Raw genomic sequence first — 8,944 nt, 5'->3', positions numbered from 1 at the left:
GAGAAAGTTGTGAGTCAAAGACAGGATGAAAGCAACTGAGTAAGTTTATTATAGAACACTCTCCTTTATATACAAAAGCTCAATGCAACAGGAAATATCATGTTCAAAACCGACACCGTTAACTGTCAGAAAAACAGGCATGTTTATTCAGGTTATTTTTAGTACGAGGGAAGATCGAAGATACAAGCATAATATATACACAAAATTAACAATGTACGATTGTGTGACACACGGTTGGTACATGGCTCCCCCCCTAAAAATGACATACTGTACATGTTAAATAGGGCGCCCTGATCTAGAGAGGCAATGACAGGAGATAAGCAGCTTTTAGACGATTAATGGAGACCCAGTCTTTGCCACAAATGTTTAGTAGGAATGCTTTCGAACTGATTCGGATCACAAGGAAAGGGCCTGTGTAAGGGGGTGTTAGCGGTGGCTTGCTAGTGTCGTTGCGCAGGAAGACGTGCGTTGCAGAGTGCAAGTCTGTTCGTATGTGATGCTTCGCTGGGGGCTTGTAAGTCTAGCGGCATGGGGTAAATTTTCCCACGACATGACGTATGCGCTGGAGATCGTCGAAGGAGGTTGTAGAAGGAAAAAATTTGGCAGGGACAACCAACGGGACGCCAAACACCATTTCTGCTTCCGAGACGTCAAGGGCGTCTTTAGGAGTGGTCCTTATTCCCAGTAGGACCCAGGGAAGCTGAGTAAACCAGATGGAATCCTTGCAGCGGGACATCAAAGCTGCTTTGAGGGTGCGATGAAAACGTTCAACCATTCTATTGGCAGCGGGGTTGTAAGCCGTTGTCTGATGTAGGGTGATGCCCAGGAGATTTGCTAATGATGTCCACAATTGAGAGGTGAAAGTGGTACCCCTGAGAGTAAGGCAGATGTACACGAGTGGAGCGGTCGATGACGGTAAATAGGTAACGATGTCCTTGTGATGTGGGTAGGGGGCCTACAACGTTGACGTGAATGTGTGCGAAACGACGCTGAGGTTGAGGAAAGGTGCCCACTCCTGAATCTGTGTGTTGATGTACTTTGGAAGTTTGGCAAGAAATACAGGCATGGACCCAATCCTTAGCATCCTTAGAAATGTCGTGCCAAATGAACTTTGTCTTCAGCAGCTGTGCAGTAGAAAGGCCGTGAATGAAATCAAACACCTGCCGGTGCATTGGAGCAGGAATCCAAGGTCGCGGTTTACCAGTACTGATGTCACAGAGGAGGGTGGTGTTAGATTCTTCGAGGCGGAAGTCTTCACAGTGGAGGAAGGTGCAGGATGTCCTACATGCTTGATAATCTGGATCTTGTCGTTGGGCTTCAGCCAGGCCGTTGTAATCCAATCCCAGTTGAACGGCAGCCAACGTGTTTCTTGACAGGGCATCGGCAACGGGATTCATTTTCCCAGGGACGTATTGAAGGGTGCAATTGTATTCAGCCACAGCGGAGAGATGTCGGCGTTGATGGGCGACCAGGCGTCAGACTGTCGAGTAAAGGAGTGCACCAAAGGCATATGGTCTGTGTGAATGACGAAGGGCGTACCTTCTAAGAAATGGCGAAATTGACGGACAGCCAAGTACACTGCCAGCAATTTGCGAACGAAGGTAGAATAACCCGATTCTGCCTTGGACAGTTATCTGCTGAAGAAGGCCAATGGGTGGGGCGAGCCGTTGACCACCTGCTCGAGCACTGCACCAATAGCGACGTCGCTGGCATCAGTGGAGAGAAGGAGAGGGGCATGTGGGATAGGAAAAGAGAGAGCCACTGCAGTTGATAGGGCTTTCTTTGCATTGCAGAAGGCCGCTTCTTGAAGGGGACCCCACTTCAGGTCCTTTGGCTTGCCCTTGAGGGAGGCGTAGAGGGGAGCAAGAGTGGCGGCAATGGCTGGCAGAAAACGGTGATAATAGTTGATCATGCCCAAGAATTCCTACAAAGCTCTGACGGTCGAGGGCGCAGGGAAGTCCAGAATGGCTGCTACCTTCTCAGGGAGGGGATGGACTCCTTGTTGTACTGGACTACAAGGCCGTTTTGTTGCAGGCGGTCGAGCACGATGTACAGGTGACGGAGGTGTTCCTCTTTTGAGGAGGAGAACACAAGTATGTCGTCCACATAACATACACAGAAGGGGAGGTCCCCTTAGATGCCATCCATGAGACGTTGAAACGTGGCCCCAGCATTACGAAAGCCAAAACAGGAGTAATTAAAGGTGTATGTACCAAACGGAGTGGTGATGGTGGTCTTAGGGATGTCTTCTTGGTCCATAGGCACCTGATGATACCCCTTCAGGAGGTCGAACATTGTGAAAACCTTCGCTTTGTGCAGGTAAGAGGTAACGTCAGCAATGTTTGGGAGGGGGTAGTGATCCGGTTCTGTTTGCATGTTCAGGCGCCTGTAATCCCCGCATGGATGGAGGGAGCCGTCTTTCTTCAGAACGATGTGTAAGGGTGACGACCATTGACTTGAGGCCTTTTGGCAAAGCCCTATTTCCTCAATTTCGGCGAACGTCTGTTTGGCGGTTGCCTTTCGTTCCGGTGCCAGACGTCTGAATTTTGCGAAGACTGGGGGTCCCGTCGTCTTGATGTGGTGATAAATGCCGTGCATGGCAGGAGCCGTGGGCGTTTGGCGAAGTTCTGGACGGAAAAGTACCAGGTACGACGTGAGGAGGTGGGCGTAGGCATCCGTAGGTGCGCAGATGTGGAGAGCGAGGTTGGAGGGGGAGGGTTGAAGAGGTGTCGACAAGTACGAGTCTGCGTTGACCAATCATCGGTGGGCGACATCGACCAGAAGGTGGAAATAAGAGAGGAAATCCGCACTGAGGATTGGCAATGTGACATCAGCAACAAGAAACTTCCAATTAAATATACCGTTAACGAACGATAATGTCAGGTTCTCGTAACCGTAGGTGGGTATCGCAGATCCGTTGGCAGCTGCCAAGTGGACATCGGCAGATGTAGACAAACTACGTTGTTTCCTGAAGAGTTCCCTTGGCTAAAGAGAACGACAAGCACCCGTGTCTACCAAAAATCACACGCCCGTTCCTGCATCATGTAAAAAGAAAGGATTAGAAACACTGGAGGCCACCGCCACGAGCGATGGCCTACTTACACGTTTTTTGGCCACTGATAATCCTTGGCACATTTCTTCGCGGTTGCCCCGAATCTAAAGTGGGAGGTAGTAAGTGGCTGTAGAAGTCATTGGTTGGGGCCGAGCGAGTGGTGGGTGGTGCGTGGCTTTGTCGCCGCTTCGGCACGTCACAGGGTAGGCGTGTATGTCCTACGGCATTCACGTCACCTTCGGTTAACGTTGAATAGGCGTCCTCTACGTAAGGGGTGGAGGCGTTGATGGAGATCTTGAAGTAGCTGTCCATAAGGGCGTCGGCTTTGGTCATCAAGTCCTTTATGGGTAAACTATTGACATCGAGTATGGGAGCGCGTATAGGTCCGGGTAAATGGCATATCCAAAGGGCACGAAGTAAGTTCACATCACGAGGAGAGCCGTCTGCGGCAGGTTGCAGGCGAGCGATACTGGTCATTACCCTGAGAGCGAGCGAAGCCCTTTGGTCCCCCAACGGTTGTTGCGAGAGCTGGAAAAGCTTTGCTATACGGGCGGCTGGCGACGGCGAGTACTGCTGCAGAAGGTATGTTTTGAGGGCACCATACGCTATTGGGATATCTCCTTGTTCACAAAGCCAGTAGGATATATCCGGGAAGGTGTCCTCGGGTATCGCCGCGAGAACATAATCTGCTTTGGTGGTTGAGTGAGTCACGCCCTTGATGTGAAACTGGACTTCTGCGCGCTGAAACCAAGCAAATGCCTCTCTGCTGGCGAATGACAAAAGTTTCAATGGGGGACCCGCAGCATTAACTTCCGTAGAGTCTGCCATAGTACCAACGACGTAGGGGCGAGGGGGGTTGGAAGGGGGGAGGAGCGAGTCGACTTCCGCGGTCACCAGTGTGATGTGCCGAGAGAAGGTTGTGAATCAAAGACAGGATGAAAACAACTGAGTGAGTTTATTATAGAACACTCTCCTTTATATACAAAAGCTCATTGTAACAGGAAATTTCATGTTTAAAACCGACACCGTTAAAGGTGAGAAAAACAGGCATGTTTATTCAGGTTCTTTTTAGTGCGAGGGAAGAGCGAAGATACAAGCATAATATATACACAAAATGAACTATGTACGATCGTGTGACACATGGTTGGTACAGTTTCCAGGATAGACTTGTTACTAAATCTTCAAGGGTGCCAAACAGAGAGGCCTTACTGAATGCCAAAACTGCTCCTCAGAATGACATAAACATAGGAAAAGGCATACTTAGCAACTCCTACAGCTGAAGGGAACCTGTCTTCCTGGTTCAGTGTCAGGCGAACAAAGGGGAAACTTCAAACAGTCTATGGTCACCAACACCGAACAGCAAAGCAGACCACCTCTTGCTTAGCAGGAGAGGTCCCTGTCGACAAGAAGCCATCTCTAACCGTTGACGACAGGAATTATTCCACCTGGCAAAGGCAAATTGGCAAAGGCAAAGGCAAAGGCAAAGGCAAAGGCAAATTTTATTCTATTGACCCCTTCCGGAGTATGAGAATTACAAAATTACACAAATATATATATTTTACACAAAAACTACAAAAAGAAGAGACCAATAGATTACAACTATATTTATGTACTATATTTAGGAACCAACATTATAGTCATGACTATGTCGGTGTCAATGACCTTAGATGGCAGGATGCCAGATAACTCATAATCAATTAATCAATAAATCATGACTGAAACTGTGGTCTCCTGGATCCTAGTCTCAATGGGCACCCATGATCTGCATCCAACGTCTCTCTGAAAGAATGAAATTACATTCTGGACAAAAAGTTAAAAGAACCACCTACGAAACCAAAAAGCAACAGGGGCAATTAGACACATTGGCTACTTCTGCGTGGCAGGATTGTGGTGGCCTGTTTGGTAACATAACCTGACTGGTGATCACCAGACTAGGGTTCGAGTCCCGCTCAAACTCGTTAGTTCCTTTAGTGGCTGCAACCTCACCATCCTTGTGAGCTAAGAATGGGGGGTTTGGGGGAGTCTATAGGTCTACCTGCTGGTCCTAGCTTGGATGGAGAGGGGGCTTGGGCGCTGATCATATGTATACATGGCCAGTCTCTAAGGCATTGTCCTGCTTGCTAGGGCAATGTCAATGTCCATTGCCTCTGTCAATCACAAGAGGTCTTTAAACCTTTAAAGATTACGAGAGGTTCTTACTGGACAAGTAATCAATTACCGTTTCCCTGGTCCTAGCCCACATGGGAACCCTGTGGGCCTGCCAGACCTAACAGATCTCTTTGTTGTATAGTCTTAAAGAAAGAGAAATCTCCAGCAGCGTATTTCATATAAAATGTCAATTTCGCACATTGGAGCACTTTGAAAATAAGAAAGATGTCTAGTGTGAGCTTGTTCTAAGACTAGGACCTATGGACCCAATCCACAAGAATGACATCCTAAGCTACCCTAGGTAATACACAATAACAAACCACATGTGGGGAAGAAATATTCTATAATTTAATACTGTACAGTAAGAAAAATACATTTGCAGTAACCTGTTATTTATTTCATATGAAACGGGACTAAGTGTTGACTTTTGCAACTGGAAATTGTAGGCATGGGAGTTAGTTTAGGCCTAACGTAAGACAAAATTTGTCAGTATTTGACACAGACAGCTACTTGTAGCCTATCAATTTTGACGTAGGAAAAATCTATTTTTGGGTGAGATAGCCATGTCATCCTGATGGATATTACGTTATGAAGGCAGATGTTTTTATTATTAGTGACTGTCTTTTTATAGAGATATCTGTTGATGAGTATAAACCTCAAATTAGCATAAAGAAAGGATATTATGTTATGGAGGCAGATGTTTTTATTATTAGTGACTGTCTTTTTATAGAGATATCTGTTGATGAGTATAAACCATAAATTTATATAAAGAAAGGATATTATGTTATAAAGGCAGATGTTTTTATTATTATTAACTGACTTTTTATATGGATATCTGTTGATGAGTATAAACCTCGAATTGGCATAAAGAAAGGATATTATGTTTTGAAGGCAGATGTTTTTATTATTAGCGACAGCCTTTTTATAGAGATATCTGTTGATGAGTACAAACCTCAAATTGACATAAAGAAAGGATATTTTGTTATGAAGGCAGATGTTTTTATTATTAGTAACTACCTTCTTATAGAAATATCTGTTGATGAGTATAAACCTCGAATTGGCATAAAGACAGGATATTATATTATGAAGGCAGATGTTTTTATTATTAGTGACTGCCTTTTTATAGAAATATCTGTTGATGAGTATAAAACTCAAATTAGCATAAAGAAAGGATATTATGTTATGAAGGCAGATGTTTTTATTATTAGTGATTGCCTTTTTATAGAGATATCTGTTGATGAGTATAAACCTCAAGTTGGCATAAAGAATGGATATTATGTTATGAAGGCAGTTGGTTTTATCATTATTTTCTGCCTTTTTATAGATATCTGTTTAGCCCAAACCTCAAATTGGCATAAAGACCTTGCTTCAACAACTTGTGAGGTAGCTTTATACTAGTCAGTTTTGGAGTTCTCTTTTCGAAAGATTCTCCTTAACTAGACTTTATATTTAACTATTTTATTTAGTTAATTATTTCCATCACTTTATTCAGATCCTTTGAGGACGTAGATTATATTGTGCATCTTACAAGTGGGATTCTATTACTATCCCCTTTGTCAGATTTTGGTTTAAAGTTTAGCCTTCTATTTATCTTTGATTGCTCCAATTATCGATGCCTCGATATATTTGTAAGGTAGATGACTCCGTTACCTTCCTATTAGCCCTTTCTCTGCGGAGAGAATAGGATTTTGTTTTTGAGGAGCATTCTTGTTCCCTCTTTTATCTGAACGATATTCAAATGTTGAAATGGGACAATATCAATTGGCTTTACTTCTTATGCAACGCCATTATAGGACTCTGAATATTGTGGTCCCCTTTTCTCTTTACTAACCCATTCCTTTTAGTGTGGTGATCTAAAGAGACTAAAATATCCATGGCCGTTTTTTCCTCTTTCCAGGCGGAATCTTCGAAGAAGATACATTGTTGAGTTCCGATCCGTTCCAGGACCTAAGGTATCCCTGTGGTCATGATACCTGCAGGATACATATTCAATGCGGGAGAATGAAGGGTCCAATCTCCTATTGGGGCCATCAGGACTGCAATATGGTAAGGACTTACATTATTTTGGACGGATATTGGAGGGTGTTTTTCCATAAAAAGAATGCTGAGCCAAAGGCTCCTTATCTTCCTTCTGTAGCTTGGAAAGATACTCTTTTCCGAATGAGGTCCCGGTCTCGGTTTTGGGGTACGCTCCACCTAGTCCCATTTCTACCGATCAGTTACATGTAGATGAAACTTTCAGTTTTTTGAGCCTTGACGTGGACAATTCATCCTCGGTTTCTTTTTTATCTCCGGATTGAGAATCGGCTCTCCTATCGGTAATAGATTTGAATGAATCCCTCCCTCATTTGGATGATTCTTACCTTTCAGAAATGGACGAGGTTAGTGTGACTTCCATGAGAGACTCGGTGGGTTCCGTTGTTTCAACTGCCGTCACTACGGTGGCTGCTCTATTACAATTAGGTGCTTTTACTGAAAGGTTGGCCACTCTTATAGCGCCCGACACAATGGTTTTTCCCTTTGCTTCGAAAGCCTAACAAATCACTGAGCTGCCTCCATACCTAATGTAACCACACCTCATCGTTCCAAAACTTGTAGCAAGGAGAGTTGAGTCTTGCTTAACCTGTTTCAGGGGGGTAGTTAACTAAACTGACCTTGTCTTGGCGCAGGCTTACTTCAATAGATTGACTGGCATCGTTAGTAGAGAAAGGGTTCCAAAAGAATTTGATACTATAAACGTTTTTTTCATGGAAGAATTAGTAACTCATATTCATATAGATTTCACTAACTTTTGAGGAGAATGTATGATAACTGCCACCTCTATGTATGATGACAGCCGACAAAAAATACGGCAGTGTAAGGTGGGTCACAGGGGGCGTTAGCCCCCCTTTAGGTAAGTAGGTGGGGACACGGGTTGTAGGTTAGGTTAGAGGGGGGGGGGGGGGTTAAGCTCGTTGGCGTCCATTTTATATGCACGCTTTAGGAACCGGCCGCTAATATACAGAGGCTCATAATTTTCTATTTGCAGTAAAATGAGGTTAATATAAAATAAAAAAACACTGCAGTTTTTCTATAGGATATACTTATTTATAAGTAGACGACGTCAGGGAAACAAGAATTCGCAATTAGATTTATTTATATTTTCATTGAATACAAAATGTTATTTAGATAAAACGAAAAAAACAATGCAATAACAAATAATAGATAATTTAATTTCAAGTACTTATGAGTGCTATATTTCAAGAAATAAACAAATAATCAGGAAATCCAGGTTCTATTAGGTTTCAGAAGGTAAAATCTCGTATATAAGTTTCATTCATCGTATTTTGTTGGTAGTTTCTGTATTCATAACTTCTATGAGGGCATCGTTCATTTAGGTTTCAGAGAAAATTAAATTCTAGTGGACTTAGAATGGCATTACTTTAATTATATCTGATGTAATATATTTATTGAAAAAATATTCTGTACCATTAAGAAAGTACTGAAATTGATATCAAACCATTTATATTGTCTAACAACATTCTTTACCAAACAGTGTAAAAAAGAAATTACCCAACAGCTATGTTTCTTTCTCTTTCCAATGGCTGACGATTGCAACTTGTTTATAGCTATAATAGTGATATTTAAATGAAGGAATTCGAGAATGACAAATTCTGTTTACCCTAGTAACTATCAAACCAAAATTTCAGTGTCCTATATTATTTTGCTCTTTTTATTTCACGATAAAAGATATTCTTTATCTCG

The sequence above is a fragment of the Palaemon carinicauda genome, chromosome 5, assembly GCF_036898095.1.
Source record: "Palaemon carinicauda isolate YSFRI2023 chromosome 5, ASM3689809v2, whole genome shotgun sequence".
Classification (NCBI taxonomy): Eukaryota; Metazoa; Arthropoda; class Malacostraca; order Decapoda; family Palaemonidae; genus Palaemon; species Palaemon carinicauda.
The sequence above is the reverse complement of the archived record's forward strand: the minus strand, read 5'-3'. Positions refer to the sequence as shown.